This window comes from Odocoileus virginianus, chromosome 9 (assembly GCF_023699985.2).
Source record: "Odocoileus virginianus isolate 20LAN1187 ecotype Illinois chromosome 9, Ovbor_1.2, whole genome shotgun sequence".
Lineage (NCBI taxonomy): Eukaryota > Metazoa > Chordata > Mammalia > Artiodactyla > Cervidae > Odocoileus > Odocoileus virginianus.
In genome coordinates, this window is record NC_069682.1 from 44835435 (window position 1) to 44859061 (window position 23627).

Sequence of the window (23627 nt, forward strand, 5' to 3'; positions counted from 1 at the left end):
AGGGAAGATCATCATCATAAAAACTTGGCCTCATCTGGCCTATTCAGCCCTTCTGTCTCCTCTCTTCCACCTGGAACCTGCATGCCAATAAGATCTATGGGCTCACTTGTTCATTTCCACCTCTGAAAATTCATCCGAACATACAGTCACTTTTCCTGGAATTTCTTCTCTTTCCTTTTGGTTTCTCTTCTTCCCTGAATTTAAGTCTTTTAACAAAATACTGATATACTGAGTAGTGTTTTAGATTGCATTCTCCCAGAGGTAGGCTCTAAGACCAGGATTCTAGAGCAATTATTTAATAAGGTGACCCCAGGAAATACCAACAGGGCAGTGGGGAAGTGAGGATGAGATAGGTAAGGGGTGCATTAGTGAACAGGTTGCTGCTCAGGACAACTGGGGCTCAAACCTGCTGGGGACCTCTGGGACACTGAATAGGACAACCAACCTTAGAGTTGTTCTACCTCAGGGGTGAAGCCAAATCCTGCCTCAGTACCCAGACACCAAATTAAATCAGAGTTTTTAGTGAAGAGGAAAGAATAGCATTATTGCTTTGCCAGGCAAAGAGGGCCACAGTGGACTAATGCCCTCAAAATTGTGTGTCCCAGCCAGGTGGGGGCTGTGAGGAGTCTTGTAGTCCTGGGGTAGAGTCATTGATAAGAATCAGGGTGTGTGCAGGGCCCACATTCCTTCAACCCATAGATCATCTGGCATCAGGTGATGATGGGTGAACTGTGACCTTCTCTGGAACAAAGAATGCTTCATCAAGTCCTGTCTTTGGGGTTTTAGTTCTTCTGCAGAAGAGCTCAGAGATAATGTTCTTTATATCCCTTGAGTGAGAACCAGCCTTCAAGGCTGCACTGTTCTTTCTTTCTTTCTTTTTTATTGGAGTATAATTGCTTAACAATGCTGTGTTACTTCTGCTGTACAATGAAGTGAATCAGCTCTATGTATATGTATATACCCTCCCTTTTGGACTTCCCTCCCCACACCGACATCCCACCCATCACAGAGCACTGAGCTGAGCTCCCTGTGCTATATAGCAACTTACCACTAGCTATCTATTTTACACATATGTATTTATGTCAAACCTAATCTCCCAATTCATTCCACCCTCCCCTTCCCCCACTGTGTCCACAAATCCACTCACTACATCTGCATTTCTATTCCTGCCCAGCAAATTGGTTCAAATGTACCATTTTTCTAGAATCCAGATATATACATTAATATGTAATATTTGTTTCTCTCTTTCTGACTTACTTCACTCTGTATGATGGTCTCTAGGTCCATTCACATCTTTACAAATATGGTCCAATTTCATTTACATCCTCTTTATCCATTCATCTGTTGGTGGACATTTAGGTTGTTTTCATGTCCTAGGTATTGTAAATAGTGCTGCAATGAACATTGGGGTACATATGCCTTTTTAAATTATGGTTTTCTCAGGGTATATGCCCAGGAGTGGGGTTGCTGGGCCATATGGTAGTTCTATCTTTGGTTTTTTAAGGAACTTTCATACTGTTATTCACAGTGGCTGTGTCAATTTACATTCCCACCAGCAGTGCAAGAGGTTTCTTTTTTCTCTTCATCCTCTCCAGAATTTAGTGTTTGTAGATTTTTTTGATGATGATCATTCTGACTGGTGTAAGGAGATACCTCATTGTAGTTTTGATCTGCATTTCTCTAATAAATCGTGATGTTGAGCATATTTTCATGTGCCTCTTGGTCACCTGTATATCTTCTTTGAGGAAATGTCTATTTAGGTCTCCCATTCATTTTTTGTTTGGGTTGTTTGTTTTTCTGATATTGAGCTGCACGAGCTGTTTGTATATTTTTGAGATTAATCCTTTGTTCATTGCTTCATTTGCAAATATTTCTTCCATTCTGTGGGTTGTCTTTTTATGTTATTTAGGGTTTCCTTTACTGTGCAAATGTTTTTAAGTTTAATTAGGTACCATTTGCTTATTTTTGTTTTTATTCATTACTCCAGGAAGTGGATCATGAAAGCTCTTGCTATGATTTATGTCAAAGAATGTTTTCCCTAAGTTTTCCTCTAAGAGTTTTCCAGTGTCCAGCCTTACACTTAGGTCTTTAATCCATTTTGAGTTTTTGTGTATGGCATTAGGAAGCATTCTAATTTCATTCTTTTTACATGTAGTTGTCCAGTTTTCCCAGAACAATTTATTGAAAAGTCTTTTTTTTTTCTCCATTGCCATCTTTGTCATAGATTAGGTGACCATGGGTGTGTGGGTTTAACTCTGGGCTTTCTATCCTGTACTATTGATCTATATTTCTGTTTTTGTGCCAGTACCATACTGTCCTGATTACTGTAGCTTTGTATGATAGTCTGAAGTCAGGGAGCCTGATTCCTACAGCTCTGTTTCTCTTCCTCAAGATTGCTTTGGCTATTTGGGGCCTGTTATGTTTTCACAGATGCTCTATTGTTTCTTTACTGCTCCTCCTTTACCTCTGCATCTTCTCTTTTTCTTGATTAGCAACTGTTTGAATCTTTCCTTTGGAATTCAGGGAAGGGGACACAGAAAGGCTTTTGTGCCTAGGAGCTCCACAGGCTCCTGCTCAGGTTCACGGGCAAGGATCTTGCAGGTATTTAAGCTACTAATCATGACAATGTTTGGTGGAGGACTGCTCCCAGGGGTGTTTGTTTTACAGTCCTGTTCCTTCTTCTTCAGGGGCCAGTTAATCCAGTCACTGGAGAGAGCCTGTAGGGTAGGCTCATGGGTGCTTAAAAGAGGAAATCTGGACCTGTAGGAGACTGTGAGTGCAGAGAACCCAGCAGCACTGGCTACAGTCACTACCTCTGTTCAGAGAGCTGATTTGATACCTCAGTCACAAGACTGAGGAAGGGAGGTAGGCAAACCCCTATCTACTATGCCATGAGGTAGGATATATGTTAATAGAATGACTAAAAAGATGCAACAGGAGCATGGATGAAGGAAAAATTAATTTTTCTTTAGAAAGCAGAAAGATGGATTTTGATTTGGCTTTATTAGGTGGGATGGATTAAATGAAGAAGAAGAGCTTGTTTCAAATGGAGATATTCGTGTAGCACAAGCATGACTTCTGCAGCATCAGATTGTTTTGGGAAAACTGTATGCAGTGGATTTGACAGGGACAAAAAGTGGTCGAAAGAAAGTAGGAAACCAAGATAGAAGAGCATAGGGCCAAATTATAGGAGAGCAAGCAACAGTTAGAACTCGACATGAAACAACAGGCTGGTTCCAAATTGAGAATATCAAGGCTGTATATTGTCACCTTGCTTATTTAACTTCCTTGGTGGCTCAGATGGTTAAGTGTCTGCCTGCAATGCGGGAGACCTGGGTTCAATCCCTGGGTCGGGAAGATCTACTGGAGAAGGAAATGGCAACCCACGCCAGTATTCTTGCCTGGAAAATCCCATGGATGGAGGAACCTGATGGGCTACAGTCCATGGGGATCGCAAAGAGTTGGACACGACTGAGCAACTTCACGTTCACTTTATTTAACTTATATGTAGAGAACACCATGTGAAATGCTGGGCTGGATGAAGCACAAGCTGGAATCAAGATGGATGGGAAAAATTTAAAAAACCTCAGATATGCAGGTGACACCACTCTGATGGCAGAAACTGAGGAGGAACTAAAGAGCTTATTGATGAAAGTGAAAGAGGAGAGTGAAAAAGCTGGCTTAAAACTCAACATTAAAAAATGTAAGATCATGGTATCCAATCCCATCACTTCATGGCAAATAGAAGGGGAAACAATGAAAACAGTGACAGACTTTATTTCCTTGGGCTCCAAAATCAGTGCAGATGATGACTGCAGCCATGAAATTAAAAGACACTTGCACCTTGGAAGAAAAGCTATGACCAACCTAGACAGCATTTTAAAATGCAGAGACATTATTTTGCCAACAAAGGCCGGTCTAGTCAAAGCTATGGTTTTTCCAGTAGTCATTATGAATGTGAGAGTTGGACCATAAAGAAAGCTGAGCACTGAAGAATTGATGCCTTTGAACTGTGTGTTGGAGAAGACTCTTGAGAGTCCCTTGGACTGAAAGGAGACCAAATCAGTTACTCCTAAAGGAAATCAGTCCTGAATATTCATTGGGAGGGCTGAGGCTGAAGCTGAAACTCCAATACTTTGGACACCTGATGTGAAGAACTGACTCATTTGAAAAGACCCTGATGCTGGGAAAGATTGAAGGTGGGAGGAGAAGGGGATGACAGAGGATGAGATAGTTGGATGGCATCACCAGCTTGATGAGCATGAATTTGCACAAGTTCTGGGTGTTGGCGATGGACACGGAGGCCTGGTGTGCTGCAGTCCATGTGGTTGCAAAGAATTAGACACGACTGAGCAACTGAACTGAAGAGGTCAATATGTGATATTTTCATAATGTTGCTGGTGAATTTGAGGTTCTGTGTTTGCAAAATAATTTAGAGACAAAATGTGTCAGGAAGCATTTAACAAGAGGCTTCCTGTGTGCTGTTTTGGATCTGCCAGGAACCCTCTGGCCCTTATTAATTCCTGAATATTCAGGAATTAAGAGGAGAGGCATGCCTTTCCCGGGGCTGAGGAATCCGGGCATTTCTCATTACGGTGATAAGTACCCTCTTCCTTTTTATGAGCCGTATGGTAAAAGGTGATTGTTTGCAACTCTCTCTTTGATAGGGATCCTCTTATGTTTTGTAAGTCTGGAATTTTAATCTTTATCTTTGCTGAGAATAACCACCTTGTAAGACAGTATATATACTGTCTTATATATGCCCATGCCATGTTGATTAAAACACATTTGCTCCATCAGAGCTTGGGTCCCGTGTCTTTCTTTTTTTTCTATTTCTGTCTTTCTCTCTCTCTCTGACTCTCTATTTCTGGCTAATTCCTTGGAGTGCAGAGACCCTCTGAGCTTGCCTGGGCTTCTAAGATCCTCTCGAGGAGCCACACTGTGCCTTCACCCACCTGAGAGGGCGCCTGGTGCCTACGTGCAGCAGTGTGAGCCCTAAGAATAGGACTCTATTGGCTTTTCATGTAAACCAGGGGATATCAGCCTCTTTTTCTCTCTTACTTTCTTATTTTCGACTCCGGACCACTAGCTTCTGGTCCATCAAAGGACCAAGAAAAGTGATAGTAAGAAGTGGATTTATTTAGCAAGAAACACACTTCACAGACAGAGTTTGGACCATTTAAGGCAAGAGAGTGAGAGAGCCTTGAAATATGGCATGGTTAGTTTTTATGGGCTGGGTAATTTCATTGGATAGTAAGTGGGACGATTGTTCCAATTATTCTGGGAAAGGGGCAGGGATTTCCAGAAAGGGGGCCATTGTCCACTTTTTAGTCTTTTATGGTTAGCCTTTTATGAGCTTCCCTGGTGGCTCAGCTGGTAAAGAATCTGCCTGTAATGCAGGAAACCTGGGTTTGATCCCTGGGTCAGGAAGATCCCGTGGAGAAGAGAATGGCAATCCATGCTAGTATTCTTACCTGGAGAATTCCATGGACAGAGGAGCCTGGTGGGCAGAGTCAGACACAACTGAGCAGCTAACACACACATGGTTAGCCTCAGAACTGTAATGGTGCTGACAGGTGTATCATTTAGATTCTAATGTGTTATAATGAGTGTATAATGAGACTCAAGGTCTACTGGAAGTTGAATCATCCACCATCTTGAACCTGTTTGGTTCTAATCATTTTTTTGTCATGTGCTATATCTATGTCAGGGCTTCCCAGGTGACTCAGCTGATAAAGAATCTGCCTGCATAGCAGGAGACCCTGGTTTGATTCCTGGCTTGGGAAATTCCCCTGGAGAAGGGATAAGCGACCCACTCCAGTATTCTTGGGCTTCCCTTTGGCTCGGATGTTAAAGAATCCATTTGCAATGCAGGAGAACTGGTTCAATTTGTGGGTTGGGAAGATCCCCTTGAGGAGGGCATTGCAGCCACACCAGTATCCTTGCCTAGAGAATCCCCATGGATAGAGGAGCCTGGCGGGCTACAGGCCGTGGGGTCGCAAAATGTTGGACATGACTGACCGACTAAGCATAGCATAGAACATAGTTTTATCATTATTTTAAAGGTTGTGCCCTGTCCCTTTCCTCCTGTTTCAATAACAAGGGGAAAGCAACACAGTTTTAAAATTTATAGACGGACTTAAACTCTGGTCTCTGGATAGCATCCTTCAGGTACTTGATCTCTCCTCCACATTTACCTGCCTCTTCTTCCTCTTCTTTGAACTCTGAGTTTGCTTTTTCTGGCCCATCTTTCTGAATGCTTCCAGATTTTTTTGAGCTGATTTTCCCTTGACTTCTTCTAGGATCAGTGTTCTGGACACCGACCTCTTGCCAACTTTGTTTTCTGGAGCTCAAGAAGTGGCCTCATCCCTGTTCCATCCACTCAGTGGTGACCATCTCTACTTCTTCGCTCATGTTCTGTCTACTTCTGGCTCTGAAATGCCCTGTCCTGACTTTCCTACTTGCTTTTCCCATCAGATAATTCTTCCTTTTATACCATAACATGGATTATTAAACTCTTATTCAATAATTGCAAATCTTTCTAAAGAATTGTGTATCCCTGTTAGTCTGTTGTAATTACAAAATATGCTTATACTGAAACCAAGATCCCTAGGTGGGGAAGATCCCCTGGAAGAGGACTTCACAACCCACTGCAATATTTTTGCCTAGAAAATCCCATGGACAGAGGAGCCTTGTGGGCTACAATCCATGGAGTTGCAAAGAGTCAGACATAACTGAGCACAAGTGTGGATGGACGGATGGAAACCAAGCCCTTTGGGGCTCCTGGGCACAAAAGCCTTTCTGTGTACCCTTCCCTGAATTCCAAAAGGCAGGTTCAAACAGTTGCTAATCAGGGAAGGGGGGAACATGGAGATAAGGGAGGAAGAGCCAAGAAACAACAGTGTAGTCTTAGGGACAGGGTTCTGGTTTCACCTAAATGGGTACACATAACATTATCTCTGAACTCCTCTGCAGGACTAAAGCCCCCACCAAACAGGAAACTTGATGAAGCACTCTTCATTTCAAAGTCACAGTTCTGATCTCTGGGCTGAAGGAATGTGGGCCACGCACACACCCTGGTTCTTATCAGCAACCCCACCCCAGGACTAGAAGACTCTTCACAGCACCCGCAGCTCCACCCCCAGGTTGGGACACACACTCCTGAGGGCATTGCCTGGTAAAGCAATAAAACTATTCTCTTCTACTTCACCCCAAACTCTGTCTCCAAGATTTAATTTGATTTTGGGGTACAGAGGCTGGATTTGGCCTCAATACCTCTGGAATTTGTTGTAAGTTGCAGAAAATCATGTTATTTTTCTCATTCAATGATTCACTGTTTCATATATAGTATTTGAGAACAAGATCGATAATTGTATTTATAACAAGACACGTGAATAAATAATTTTATTTACTTATGTAAACAAAATGAGTTACATTTTTAGCTCTGCTGGTGAAGCCCACATTATGCTGAGTAGAACAAGTAGGAAAATAATTAATTTCCACATGCACTGATACTGAAAACATAAAGCTTTTACAAAGGGCTAAGCACTGTTCTGAGATTTTTATATGAATTAACATTTTAAGTCATTATGGCAACCTGAGGGGACTGTCCTGTTGTTTTCCTTAATTTACAATTAAAGGAAAGGAGGTAGAGAGGAAATAAGTAACTTGCCTAAGGCCACATACTTTGGAATAAGCGAAAGTGGGATGACACTGGCTCAGAGTTCCAACTCCTTCCCACTAGGCATTAGTGTTACCCACTGTGCTAAAGGGGAGGGGTTCTCAACATGTGCACCTGGGACCAGCAGCATCAGTATCACCTTGGGACCTGTTAGGGAGGCAAATTGTCTGGCCATGGCCCAACCTATTAAACCAGAAACTCTGGACATGGCACCCAGCAATCTGTGTTGAAATAAGTCCACCAACTAACCAAACATGTACCAACATTTGATAACCACTGCAGGTAATTTTGACTTATGCTTTGAGCTATGGTTCTTTTTGGATAAATAGGAGAAACTTTTACAGAAACTCTGAGGGATGAAGGAAATGTTGTATGTGATTGGTCCTTTAAAATAACAGATGACACTGATAAAATTTTAAGTCTGTGGATAAGTCATAAAGATGATCATTCACAGCTAATGGTTAGTTGCAATTATACCGAATGGGAAAAAAAGTAAGGTATTTTACTCCCTTTCTTTTAAATCGTTAACTTTTACTGGCATGATATTGACTGTAGGCTGATAAGGTTAGAATAAAGCAGTCTTCATATTCCTTTCACAAAACCTCCAATGCCATACAGTGAGTGTAGTGTTACCCCTGGCCTCAAACCAATGAGAGGCAATTTTGCTGTCTTGTTCAATTTTTATCTTTTAAGGCAGGCCCTTCTCTGACACTGTAATTTTTACTGATCACCCCCTGGAGTTCTTTATTTCTCTTTGACACCAAGAGAAGTTATTTGTTCTCTCCTGCTTTTCCCACCTGTCTCTTTAAGTTTTCATTCCTCTTGTCTTTTTGGGATTTTGAAGAATCACTTTCTAAAATGGTTAAGCTTAGTTTTCTCTACGCACCCAATTTCACTTCCTGCAGCAAAACCATATGTGCCCATCCATTTGATCTTTAGCTGCTGCCTATCACCAGGTGTGGCCTGGGGAAAGGATTAGAGCAGTGCTTCTCAAACTTCAATGCTGTGCAGGCACCTGGGCAATTTTGTTGAAATACAAATTTCATCTCTCATGCACTCCTAGGCTCACACTTGGAATAGCCCTGCTCTATCGATGGCTCTTGACCTGGGCTACAGGTTGGAATCACCTGGGTGGCTTTAAAAACTACAAATGCTTGGCTTGCTCCCCATAGATCATGCCTCAGTTGATCTTGGGTGGTGACTGATAGAAGTTCCCTGGGGTATCCTAATATGCAGCCAGAATGAGAGGTAGGCATTTCCTTCAGTGGCTCCTTGAATCTGTACCATCTGCGGCCTCCAGAGATGTGTTCTGACTGATCTTAGCTAGCACCGTGTAGTGTAGACAGCATGCCAAAGACTGAATCTTGACCTCCTGAATTGGAATCCTCATTCTCATGCTTATTAGCTGTGTGACCATAGACAATGTAATTAGCCTCTCTGTGTCTTAGTTTCCCAACTGGTAAAGTGGGGATAAGATGGCATGTTCTACTAAAAGGTCAATGTGAGTTAAAATATGCAAAGTACTCAGATCTGTGAGGATGCAGCGATCTTGACAGGGGCTGAACAATTATCCCCTTCCAAAATAGGCAATCACATGGCTGTTGGCTAAAGCCTCAGTTTCTCCCCAATCAGGCCTCTTCATAGGGCCACTTAAATGTCCTTGCAACATGGCAGTTGGTTTCAGTGAGAGTCACTGAAGAGAGAAAGATGGAGAAGGAGGAAGGGGAGAGGAGGAGGAGGAGGAAGAAGCCTCAGTAGTTTTTGTGATTGAGTCACAGAAGTCATACTATCGCATGTCACGTTTTATTCACTGGAAGTGAAGCCACACCCACTTATAAGAGGTGGAATGACTTTCCACCTCTTATAGGGAGGAGTATCGAGGAATTTATGTACATAATTTAAAACCACCAGTTTCTGGCTCAAGGTTTTTGTTGTTGTTTAGTCTCTAAGTCCTGTCTGACTCTTTGCATCCCATGGCTTATGGTAAGCAATGTGTTTGTTAAATATTGATTGCTTCATTAGCTGGTATTGAAACCGTGTAGCCCAACTTGGGGCTTGAGCCCACGCAGCCAAGACCTGAGCCCGGCCAAAACCCACAGTCTTTTAACTGAGATAACACATCTGGTTTCAAGACTTAATGAAGCTCAGATTCTTGATGCCTCATTGCAAAAAGAATTCAGTGAGAGACAAAGTGATAGGTAAGAAGTGAATTTATTTAGTGAAAAAACATACTCAACTGACAGACTGCCCCAAAATATGGGTGGATTAGTTTTTGATAGGCTGGATAATTTCATAGGCTAATAAGTGGGAGATTAATCTAACAGCTTCAGGGAAGGGGTGGGAATTTCCAGGAACTGGGAATCCCTTCTTTTTGATCTTTGATGGCCTCAGAACTGTCATGGCACTGGTGACTGTGTCATTTAGCTTATTCTAATATATTACAATGAGCATATATTGAGGCTTAAGGTGTAGTGGAAATTGACTCATCTGCCATCTTGGTCTGATTTGGTTCTAATCAGTTTACATCGTGTCCTTGGACTATGCCATTCTTTTAAAGTTTGTGCCCTGCCCCCTTCACTCTTGTTTCAGAATCATATGTCCATAAAGGAAAAACATTGCCTGCCATTCCAATTCTACAAAGATCAAGTCATTAGCCACTGCAGTTGACCACTGACAGTGTGCCCTGAGGAGAATTCAGGATGGAGAAAAACAGTAAGTATTCTGTGCTTTGGATAGACCAGTCCCCAGATGGTTAAGATGCATCTAAGAACAAATTTCAATGACTCCAGGTTCTTGCAACTTCCCATACATAGAAAAACACTAAAACAGCTTGAAATTTCTGTTTTTTGTGATTAGGAGTAATTTTAAAATGTTTGACTACATGTTTTCTTGCAGCAAAAATTCATCTAAATCCTACCTCCTTCTCTGCCTCCTCATAGCAGTTCCTCAGAGCTATATGAGAGTCTGTATCCTGGGCTATAGTCCTCAGTAAAGTCCCTGAATAAAACTGAAGCTCACTGCTGTTACGTGTTTTTCTTTTCTTTCTTTATTGTTTTAAAAATATTTATTTATTTATTTTTGGTTGCACTGGGTCTTCATTGCTGTGTGGGTGCTTTCTCTAGTTGTGGTGAGTGGGGGCTATTCTCTAGTTTTGGTGCATGGGCTTTTCACTTTGGTGGCTTCTCCCCATGCAGAGCATGGAGTCTAGGGTGCTGGGGCTTCAGTAGTTGTGGTACATGTGATTCGTGGGCTCTAGAGTGATGGCTCAGTAGTTGTGATGTACAGGCTTAGTTGCCCCACTACATGAGGAATCTTCCCAGACCAGTGATCAAACCAGTGTTCCCTGCCTTGGCAGGTGGATTCCCAACCACTGGACCACAAGGGAAGTCCTGTTGTATGTTTTTTTTTTTTTTTTTTTTTATCAGTGACGCTTCTGTCTGAAAATATTTAATCATGCCATATTGTTTTCTAGAATCAGCTCTGGCCAATGGAACCCTCTGGGATGACAGGAGTGTCTGTTTCTACACTGCTTAATACAGTGGCCATGAGCCTCAGTGGTTATTGAGCATTTGAAATCTGGCTAGTGAAACTGAGGTTCTTTAGTTCCTCTTCATTTTCTGCCATAAGGGTGGTATCATCTGTGTGTCTGAGGTTATTGATATTTCTGCTGGCAATCTTGATTCCAGCTTGTGCTTCATCCAGCCTGGCACTTTGCATGATGTACTATGCATATAAGTTAAATAAGCAGGGTGACAATATACAGCCTTGACCTACTCCTTTGTCAATTTGGAGCCAGTCTGTTGATGAAAGTGAAAGAGGAGAGTGGAAAAGCTGGCTTAAAACTCAACATTCAAAAAATAAGATCATGGCATCTGGTCCCAACACTTCATGGCAAATAGATGGGGAAACAATGGAAACAGTGACAGACTATTTTCTTGGGCTCCAGAGTCACTGAAGATGGTGATCACAGCCATGAAATTAAAAGATGCTTGCTCCTTGGAGGAAAAGCTATGGCCAATTTAGACAGCATATTAAAAAGCAGAGACACTGCCAACAAAGGTCTGTCTAGTCAAAGCTATGGTTTTTCCAGCAGTCATTATGGATGTGAGAGTAGGACTATAAAGAAAGCTGAGCACCAAAGAATTGCTGCTCTAGAACTGTGGTGTTGAAGAAGACTCTTGAGAGTCCCTTGAACTGCAAGGAGTTAAAATCAGTCTATCCTAAAGGAAATCAGTCCTGAATATACATTGGAAGGACTGATGCTGAAGCTGAAACTCCCATACTTTGGCCACCTGATGCAAAGAACTGACTCATTGGAAAAGACCCTGATGCTGGGAAAGATCAAAGACAGGAGGAGAAGAGGACGACAGAGAATGAGATGGTTGGACAGCATCACTGACTCAGTGGACATGAGTTTGAGAAAGCTCTGGGAGTTGGTGATGGACAGGGAAGCCTGGAGTGCTGTGGTCCACGGGGTCACAAAGAGTCAGACATGACTGAGGGACAGAACTGAACTGAACTAGTGAAACTGAGGGCCTAGGTTTATGTTGTTTAAAGTAATTACAGTTTAAATTTGACTAGCATGTGTAACTGACTACTGACTACTGTATTGGGTGGCTGAATTTCAGAGCCTTATTGCAAATGGTCTTCATTTTCTAACAATTCCCTTGTGTCTGTTCCTAGGACTGTGTGTGGCATGGATGTAAGGTACTCTGGCAGCCACAGTCCAGTTTGACCCTCCCCAAGGCTGCTTGAAATCCTTAGAAGAGCCGCTGACGTGGCCTCTTCATAGCTCCTTGACAATCACTTGCATCATTCGACTGTATTTTATGCTCAGGAGCCTTTGTAACCATTGGCCCTCAGTTCTTCAGAATCTGTATAATCGACTCATTGTAGAAGCAAACGGAATTTTCAGGTCAGGAATGAGCTGTGTTTGTCACTTACCAGATGAATGGCAATGCTGATTCCTTTTTCTTGCTGATTCTCATGTGGTGGATACCCATACTAGGGATGCGTGTGATTCAGGCGCAGAAACGGGAGAACTGGGGAGGGCTGCAAAAGCAGCCAAGGAGCTGGGGCCTTACTCAAGACTGACATTTTTTCAGTTGAATTAGTTTCTTTTTGAATGAAACCCTGAGTCTTCTCTTGTTTAGGAGTGGGAAGTTAGGGTTTTACTTTTATTTTCTGTTGACTAAAACGGGACAACTGACACAGGTGGTCCAAAAGGGAGATGCACTTCCAAGATTTAGAAACCAGGAAAAAGATAAGAGAGATGCTCCATGCTTGTGAATAGGATACCCTCTATTATTCTAATGTCCATATAAATAAAATCATCTCTAATATTATTAAATAATATCATCTTACTACCTTGTGTTCTTTAAACACTGTCCCTACAGTTCTTGAATTTGTGAAAAGTTTACATTAGGGTTTAAAATTTAATAATTATCTCCAGAATCTTCTTTTTTTGCTCATCAATTTCTCTGTGAACTTTTCAGATATATAACCTGAGAGTGGTTATGTCCCATTCATTGTTTCAGTCCTGAAGGCAGATCAAGTTCTCTTTCCACTACTCATTTCTTTGTAGGGTACCAGAGGTTAGAACTTTAGTAAGAATGACATCAAAGAAGATTTAGCTTTCTATTCTTTGTCAGTAACACTGTATTTGTCCTGTAATATGCAAGTATTATAACCCAGGCTATTTGCAAATGTCCATAAAATTCACTTAGAAAAAATGTGATATATATATTGAATTCAATGTCTGAGTTTTTGATTAAGCACCAAGAGAATAATTAATATAAATTAATATAATTTCCACATTATGGAAATCTAAAATTAAAATTTCAGATTTGAGCACACATCCATGTTTCCTTATATCACACATGAGAGAGCTTCCAATTCAATCCCAAGCAGGAGAAGCCAGGTTGTTTAAAGTGTATGTGTGTATGTGTGTATTTGAATTTAATAATTCAAATTATTAGCACCTAGGCAGCTAAACTTATTGCACATGTGAAGTTAAACATTCTCAGGTATTCATGACTCATGGGCCTAAAGACTTCCCAATCTTTAACTGTGGAACAGACATCCTCTCTTAGTTCTAGACACACATCTACCTGTGAACTGGTGTCCTCAGCTAAATGTTTCACTGGCATCTAAAACTCAACCCCACCTTTCACTGAATTCTCCATTCTTCCTTCACTCTTTCCCTAACTTCTGGAAAATTGGGAATTCCCTAGATGTCTCCATCTCCAACTCCATGGTTAAGAGACGATAGAGGAGGTAGGAAAGAGTGTCTATGGCACTAAATTTTGACAAATTATTTCCCAAAAATATTTTTAGAAACTTATGTTCTAGCAGGGGGCTTCCCCAATGGCTCAGTGATAAAGAATCCCCCTGCAGTTCAGGAGATGCAGGAGAGGCAGGTTTGATCCCTGGGTCAGGAAGATCCCCTGGAGGAGGAAATGGCTACCCATTCTAGTATTCTTGCCTGAAAAATCCCATGATTAGAGGAGCCTGGAGGACTACTGTCTATGGGTTTACAAAGAATTGGACATGACTGAGCACCTGAACGTGCGTGTGCACATGTGTGTGCGCACGCATGCATGTACACACACACACACACACACACACACACACACACACACACACCCTAGCAGAAGTATACAGGAATTTCTGTTTTTCTACATCTACTCCTTCATGCCTGATTTTGTTTCAAGATTGTAACAATCTATAAGAAGAATTAGGTACCATTTCCAATTATTCTATTTTCTGTAAGAATTTATATGATGTAGAATTAAATATTCCTTGTTCAATCTGTACTACTTGTATCTGAAACTATCTGGAAATGATGTTTTTTCCATAAGTAGTTTCTTTTTTTAACTACTGATTCTCTCCTTTACTCTTCTTGTTTTTACTTTAGTCAGTTTTGGTAAGTTACATTTTTATAGGAAATATCTATTTCATCTAAGTTTTCAAATGTATTAACATACATACAATTTTGCATAATTTTAATAATCATTTAAATCTTTATTTTAGCCATAGTTTTGCCACCTTTGTAATTCTTAAGTGGATTATTTTACCTTCTCCTCTTTTTTGATATGTCATCCTCTCATGTTTATTTTGGAGAAGGAAATGGCAACCCATTCCAGTGTTCTTGCCTGGAGAATCCCAGGGATGGCGGAGCCTGGTGGACTGCCATCTATGGTGTGGCACAGAGTCGGATATGACTGAAGCGACTTAGCAGCAGCAGAAGCAGCATGTTTATTTAAAAATGTAATTGGTTTCTTCTCTTTGCTTAATTTTTTATTTATACTTTGAGTTTATTTTGTGATTTCTAATTGTTAAAAATGAGTGCTTAGCATCTTAATTTTCAACTTTTTTCTTTTCCAAGGTAAGTAATTATAGCCAAGGAAGTAATTATATTATCACACTAGATACCTCCCAAAGCTATAGAAAATAGTATTCCCATTAATTCCAAGTTAAAAATTTTTTCTATATAATTCCTTTTTTATACAATGGATCATTTAGAAACGTGTTTTTAAATCTCTAAAATATTTTAGTTACCCTTTTCCCTACATATTTCTACTTAGTTATACCATAGCCAGAGGACATGATCTATATAATATAGATGCTTTGAAGCATACTAAAAATTGCTTTACTTTTTGTAAACATTCCACATATGTTTAAGATAAAGATGTATTTAATGGGGTCCTATATATGTCTACTAGATCACCTGAATCAAATCCCTTATGATTATATAGCGGAAGTGAGAAATAGATTTAAGGGACTAGATCTGATAAACAGCCTGATGAACTATGGATGGGGGTTCATGACATTGTACAGGAGACAGGGATCAAGACCAATCCCAAGAAAAAGAAATGCAAAAAGGCAAAATGGCTGTCTGAGGAGGCCTTACAAATACCTGTGAAAAGAAGAGAAGTGAAAAGCAAAGGAGAAAAGAAAAGATATCCCCATTTGAATGCAGAGTTCCAAAGAATATCATGGAGAGATAAAAAGCCTTCCTCAGCAATCAATGCAAAGAAATAGAGGAAAACAATAGAATAGGAAAGACTAGAAATCTCTTCAAGAAAATTAGAGATACCAAGGGAACATTTCATGCAAAGATGGGCTCAATAAAGGACAGAAATTGTATGGATCTAACAGAAGCAGAAAATATTAAGAATAGGTGGCAAGAATATACAGAACTATACACAAAAGATCTTTACAACCCAGATAATCATGAAGGTGTGATTACTCACCTAGATCCAGACATTCTGGAAAGTGAAGTCAAGTGGGCCCAAGGACGTATCACTATGAACAAAGCTAGTGGAGATGATGGAATTCCAGTTGAGCTATTTCAAATCTTAAAAGATGACACTGTGAAAGTGCTGCACTCAATATGCCAGTAAATTTGGAAAACTCAGCAGTGGCCACAGGACTGGAAAAGGTCAGTTTTCATTCCAATCCCAAATAAAGGCAATGCCAAAGGATGCTCAAACTACTGCACAATTGCACTCATCTCACACGCTAGTAAAGTGATGCTCAAAATTCTCCGATCCAGGTTTCAGCAATACGTGAACCATGAACCTCCACATGTTCAAGCTGGTTTTAGAAAAGGCAGACGAACCAGAGATCAAATTGCCAACATTCACTGGGTCATCAAAAAATCAAGAGAATTCCAGAAAAACATGTATTTCTGCTTTATTGACTATGCCAAAGCCTTTGACTGTGTGGATCACCACAAACTGTGGAAAATTCTGAAAGAGATGGGCATACCAGACCACCTGACCTGCCTCTTGAGAAATCTGTATGCAGGTAAGAACTGGACACAGAACAATAATCTGGTTCCAAATAGGGAAAGGAGTACATCAAGGGTATATATTGTCACCCTGCTTATTTAACTTATATGCAGCATACATCATGAGAAACACTGGGCTGGATGAAGCACAAGCGGGAATCAAGATTGCCGGGAGAAATATCAATAACCTCAGATAAGCAGATGAGACCACCCTTATGGCAGAAAGTGAAGAAGAACTAAAGACCCTCTTGATGAAAGTGAAAGAGAAGAGTGAAAAAATTGACTTAAAGCTCAACATTCAGAAAGCTAAGATCATGGCATCCAGTCCCATCACTTCATGGCAAATAGATGGGAAAACAGTGGAAATGGTGTCAGATTTTATTTTTTTGGGCTCCAAAATCAGTGCAGATGGTGACTACAGCCATGAAATTAAAAGACACTTACTCCTTGGAAGGAAAGTTATGACCAACCTAGACAGCATATTAAAAAGCAGAGACATTACTTTGCCAACAAACGTCCGTCTAGTCAAGGCTATGGTTTTTCCAGTGGTCATGTATGAATGTGAGAGTTGGAATATAAAGACACAGTAGAATTGATGACCAAGGAAGAATTGATGATTTTGAACTGTGGTGTTGGAGAAGACTCTTGAGAGTCCCTTGGACTGAAAGGACGTCCAACTAGTCCATCCTTAAGGAAATCAGTCCTGGGTGTTCACTGGAAGGACTGATGGTGAAGCTGAAACTCCAATACTTCGACCACCTGATGCGAAGAGCTGACTCATTGGAAAAGACCCTGATGTTGGGAAAGAATGAAGGTATGAGGAACAGGGGACAACAGAGGATGAGATGCTTAGATGGCATCACTGACTCAATGGACATGAGTTTGGGTAAACTCTGGGAGTTGATGATGGACAGGGAGGCCTGGTGTGCTGCGGTTCATGGGGTTGCAAAGAGTTGGACACGACTGAGCAATTGAACTGAACCGAACTAGATCAAACTTGTTAATTAAGTTGTATATTTTATATACATGTTTTCCCCTGCATGGTTTACTGATTACTGAGAGAGGTGCATTTAAATCTCCAGTTCTCCTTGATTTTCTTCCATACTTTTTGCTTATTAGGTGCATATACATTTAAACTTTACATAACTTCCTGATTAGGTAAATAACTTATCATCATTTCTTTATCCTTGATAATGTGTTCTTTTAAAGCCTATCTCTTGTGATATTAATAGTGCCATACCAGCTTTCTCTGATTGGTATTTACTTGGAACAAACTGTTTACATCCTTTAACTCTGAGTATTTCTATGTCCTTATATCTGACATATGTCTTTTGTAAATGGCAGATAGCTAGATCCAATTTGGCAACTTTCTCTTGTAATGTGCTATTCTAGTCTGATATTAATAATGATCATAGATATATTTGATTTATTTGTTCTGTTTTATTCTACTTTGAATTTAAACTGATTTTTCTAAGTTGACATGTTTTTTTCTCCATTGCCCTCTTTTTGATCAGTAAACTTTGTAACCTTTCATCCTATTCCCTGTAAAACTTACATTCTTTTTTTAATGGTTATTATTAAAATACTAACATGCATACTTGAGATCTAAAGCTAACATTTCTGTCCTCCTCTATACAATTCAAGAATCTTAGAACACTTTATCCCAATCACCCCTACCATTGTACATTTTATTGTTTTCCAGTATTTTATTCTATTTTAACTTTAAACCCTGGTTGGATGTTATTATGATTATTTTCTATAGCTCCTATTTATGGAGACCTAAATTTACTGATTTGTTTATTCACCATTCCTTTATGTATTGCAGGCCTTTCTTTCTGCATTATTTTCCTCTTTCCTAGAGTACACTCCTTTAGTGAATGATTCTAAGAAGCAAATGGTCTTGGTTTTGATTTTCTGAAAAGTTTTATCTTCATTCTTTAAAGTTAAGCCAGATAAAGGACCAGTTAACAATTTTTTTTTTCTTTTATTATTTGGATGATATTATGCTATCATCTTCTAATTTACATAGCTGTTTTAAAAATGTCAACTTTCAGTCAAATTGTTGTTTGTATGTAGATAACTAGAAAAAAAATCTGATTTTATTCTTTAATTTACTCAGAACATCAGTCTATTTCCCAAGTGAGGATGGAGGAGGAAGTAGTAGAGGCTGGAAGAGAGAAGAAAATATAAGAAATGGTCTCTGGGGCAGAGTGAGAGCATGAATGAGTTGGAAACCTGTTGCATGTTTGCTAGCTCACTAGAAGCCCACTTGAAGTTACCAGTTAGCATGGTTGTGTACGTTCTGCTCCCCATGTTGGCAACCCATATGTAGTAAACAGGCAGTGGAGAGTTAGAATTAAGGGATGAAGTTCAATTAAGTGTGTGTTAAAATTTTTCTTAAGGGAGAATGAGAGGAATATTGGTCTTGCATGTTAAGGTGGTGAAAGAGAGAAGAGAGGACACAAAGGTGAGGGAGAGTGAAAAGATGTTAAAATGCACAAATTCAAGGACCCAGAAGATCTAATGGATTATTCTCATTGGAGGTAATAGAGAGAGTGAGCAGGGAAGATAGGAGGTGGTGGATGCATATGGAATGCTTAAAAAGTGAGAGTAATAGAAAACCAGGTGTTTTTCTATCCCTGTGCTAATACAATTATTTAAATTATGCTAGCTATTTAATAAATCTTGCAACTTTTATGATAAGTCCCACTTTTTCTCCTTCTTCTCCCTCTCCCTCCCTTTCTTCTTCAAAAGTGTTTTGGCTATTCTTGTCTTTTAATCTTCCGATGAATTTTAGGATTACCTTGCCAAGCTCCTTGAAAAAGGCACTGAGAGAAAATATGTAAATTTTCTATCTAGACAATTTTTCCTGAATGGCTCCTGCATAGGGCCTGGTCCCTAGAAAGTCAAAACCATAATTAGCTGTTGGAATTTTCAGCCCCGCTCTCCATCCTCCAAAGAGGTGAGAGTAGCTGGAAATGTACTTAATGATTGATCTTGCCTACTTGGGGAAGCCTCTATAAAATCCCAATAGTAGGGATTTCTGAGAGCTTCCAGGTTAATGAGTGCATCTACATAGGGAGGGTGATTGCACCGCAACTCCATGCCCCAACCCCCCCCAGACCCTGCCATATGTATCTCTTCATCCTGTTGCTCATCTGTATCCTTTATCATATCTCTTAATAAACTTGTAAATGTAACTAAGTGTTTCCTTGAATTGTGTGAGCTGTTCTAGCCAATTAACCCAACCTGGGGAAAGGGTAGTGGGAACCTCATGTTTATAGCCAGATTAGACAGAAGTTATGGGTAACCTGGAGATCTACTACTTGTGACTGGCATTTGATGTAATGTGGGAGCAGTTCTGTGGGACTGAGCCCTTAACCCATGGATCTGACATTCTCTCTAGGTAAATAGTGTCAGAACTGAGTTAAACTGTAGAACATCTAGCTGGTGTTGTGGAGAATTGTTTGATGCAGGGAAAGCTACCCACATTTTGGTGACCAGAAATGTCTGAAGGCAAGTATTCTGTGCGAATAGTAAAGGAGACACACACAGGGGAGGACTGGTTAGTTTTCAACTCAGATTTTAATTAGATTATAGGCTACTTTGGAAGAGAATTGACTTTAAAAAAATTATCTTCCCATCTAAGGCATTCCCTTTAATTTAAGCATTATTCTCCAGCCTTTGGCTACATAGATTAATTTTCCCCAAAAAGGACTTTCATATTTCCTGTTAGATTTTTCTACTTAAAAACTTTTTATAGTTTAGGTATTTTCTTGTGTTTTCTGTGTAGGCAATTATATGTGGCATGATTTAACTTCTTAATTATATCTCTTTATTTCTTTTCTCATCTTACTGTACAACTCAGAAGTCTAAATCAGTGCTGAATTGAAATGATGAAAGCAGAAATTCTTGCTTTTCCCCTATTAAATGTAATGTATCTACATTCACTCTTGATGAAAGTGAAAGAGGAGAGTGAAAAATTTGGCTTAAAGCTTAACATTCAGAAAACTAAGATCATGGCATCTGGTCCCATCACTTCATGGGAAATAGATGGGGAGACAGTAGAAACCAGTGTCAGACTTTATTTTTTTGGGCTCCAAAATCACTGTGGATGGTGACTGCAGCCATGAAATTAAAAGATGCTTACTCCTTGGAAGGAAAGTTATGACCAACCTAGATAGCATGTTAAAAAGCAGAGACATTACTTTGCCAACAAAGGTCCATCTGGTCAAGGCCATGGTTTTTCCAGTGGTCATGTATGGATGTGAGAGTTGGACTGTGAAGAAAGCTGAGCACCGAAAAATTGATGGTTTTGAACTGTGGTGTTGGAGAAGACTCTTGAGAGTCCCTTGGACTGCAAGGAGATCCAACCAGTCCATCCTAAAGGAGATTGGTCCTGAGTGTTCATCGGTAGGACTGATGTTGAAGCTGAAACTCCAATACTGAGGCCACCTCATGCGAAGAGTTGACTCATTGGAAAAAACCCTGATGCTGGGAGGGATTGGGGGCAGGAGGAGAAGGGGACGACAGAGGATAAGTAGCTGGATGGCATCACCGACTCGATGGGCATGAGTTTGAGTAAACTCCGGGAGTTGGTGATGGACAGGGAGGCCTGGCATGCTGCAATTTATGGGGTCGCGAAGAGTTGGACACGACTGAGAGACTGAACTGACTGATTAACTAACTGATCTAATATATTTCAATTAAGAATGATGCTCACTGTAGATTAATGGGTAGATACTCAATTATTAAGGTCTTCGTATGACACTCAAGCCTAAATGTCTGTAGGTTTTCTCTTGGAGTGTTCTGTTTCCCCAGGGTGGAACATTTAATTTCTTACCTGCAGGATAGGCCTGACAGTCAATGATCTCAAGTGCCTAGACAAGAAGGGCACTTGTAATCTCACCATTAAACGATCTCTCTGTTTCAGTAGGCACCTCACGCTTGCCCATCACTGTGCTTGAACTCCCAGTTGTGAGGCTCTCTGGACAACCCTTCCAGGGAGAGGGTTTGTCTCTTGCTGGGGTCAAGAGGCCCTGCATGTTTGGAGAGGATACCAGTTTCTTATGAAGGATTTCAACTAGACTTTCCTTTTCCTTAGACTTTCAGAGGTGCTTGTTGCCTCTAGTTCAGGCCCTTCTGGCTTCTACTGTGAGTCAGACACTTCATGTTGCTTCTTGCCTCCTGCAGACTGCCTGCTGGTGTCAGCTTTCCTTGTTTTGATGAGTCAGTTACCATTTATCCATCTACTTTCCTTCTTTCTAAATGTCCTTTACATTTCTCATCTCTTCTGTGGCTTTGTGGGTTTAATTCCTTTTGTGGGCTTTAGAGAAGAGTAACAATAATTGATCTGAATTTCTAATGTTTAACTGAAAGTCAGATTTGTCTTTTCCATCTTTTTTCAGACACTTTCTATGACATCTATGTCATAATAGAATTATGATGAGCATACACCTGGATTAAAAATCTGACTGAAAACCTGAGAATCTTTATTTTTAACTGGCAAGTTTAACTTATTCATGTTTATTATGAATATTATTATGCTTGAATTTATTTCTTTCTGTCATCTTCATATATTTGCTTTTCACAGCTTTTCTTTACTTTTTTCTTTTTTGCCCTGTATCTGTTTTATTGAATTTTCTTTATTCCCTGCTTTTCCTTCTCTATTAGTTTGGAAATAATGGATTCTATTTCTATGGTTTTAGGGATTACACTTAAAATTTAAACTTGCATACTTGATTCAACCAAATCTAAAAATAATCAGCCTCTCTACCCTTATGCTGATAATACAACCCCCTAAGAACAATTAACTCTTACTATCAGCTCTTGTTTATCATCTTGTCTGGCTTTTCAGGATCCTTTTGTCTTATGTTTAGCTTTGTTGTTGTTGTTCAGTCACCAAAATGTGTCTGACTCTTTGCGATCCCATGGCTGCAGCACCCCAGGCTTCCCTGACTCTCATCTCTATTGGAGTTTGCCCAAGTTCATGTCCACTGAGTCGATGCTATCCAACCATATGATCCTCTGTCACCCTCTTCTTCTGCCTTCAATCTTTCCCAGCATCAGGGTCTTCTCCAATAAGTTGGCTGTTTGTATCAGGTGGCCAAAACTATTGGAGCTTCAGCTTCAGCATCAGTCCTTCCAATGAGTATTCAGGGTTGATTTCCTTTAAGATTAACTGGTTTGATCTCCTTGCTGTCCAAGGGACTCTTAAGAGTCTTCTCCAGCATCACAGTTTGAAAGCATCAGTTCTCTGGTGCGCTGCCTTCTTTATGGTCCAGCTCTCACATCTGTACATGGCAATTAGAAAGCTTTAGCTTTACAATTTTCTAAATGCCTCGATTAGTCATTATTACTGTTATTACTGGCAGTCTTTATTTAACAATTTCTTTGCTCACAATTACTTCTTGTATCTTGCATTTTCTTTCTGGGTTCAATTAACTTATTACTGAAGACCATACTGTAGTGGTTTTTTCCCAGTGCAAATCTTTGAATAGTACATTCTTTCATATTTTAGATAACTAAAAATGCATCTGCTTCACTTTCATTTTACAACTTAATTAGCTGGTTATAGTGTTTTAAGGCCGTAGTTAATTCTTTCTGAATGCTAAAAATAGTTTTGTCTCCTGACACCTGTTGTTACTAAGGAGATGGCTTTTTTTTTTTTTTTTTTTTTTTGTAGGCATGGCGTGTAGAATCTTATTCTCTGACTAGGAATCAAACTCATGTCCCCTGCAAAGGAAGCACAGAATCCTAAGCACTGGACCTCCATGGAAGTCCTGGAGAAGACTTCTGATTTTTCTTTGTGTTAAAAAAATTAAGTTTTTCCTTTTTTCCCCCTTCTGAGAATCTCTTTGTCTTGTTTTCCAGATTTATTAAAATATAGCTGGGTATGGATTTATTTTTATGCTTATTTAAGCAATATATCTAGGTATTAATTTTTTTTTATGCTTACATGTTTTTGTACATTTTTTCCCTCAGGATTTATGCTTTTTCATCAGTTCTGGAACATTCTCAGTCATTATCTTCTCAGCACCTCTGTTCTCTCTTTCTGGAGCTCCAGTTTTATATAAGTTAAATCTTCTCTTTACTCTTTCCACCTCTTATAAATTTTTTTAACTTCTTGATAATTCTCTGTCTTCTTCCTTC

General features: G+C 40.0%; 1 long non-coding RNA gene across 1 annotated transcript in view; it reads left to right on the plus strand.

Annotated features, from left to right (window-relative positions):
• Positions 1-23627, plus strand: part of LOC139036499 (uncharacterized) — a 258405-nt gene that overhangs the window by 14939 nt on the left and 219839 nt on the right. Inside the window, exons 2-3 of the long non-coding RNA XR_011489259.1 lie at positions 6976-7177; positions 10271-10393. This is a non-coding gene — a long non-coding RNA (uncharacterized lncRNA). The remainder of the gene's footprint in view (positions 1-6975; positions 7178-10270; positions 10394-23627) is intronic.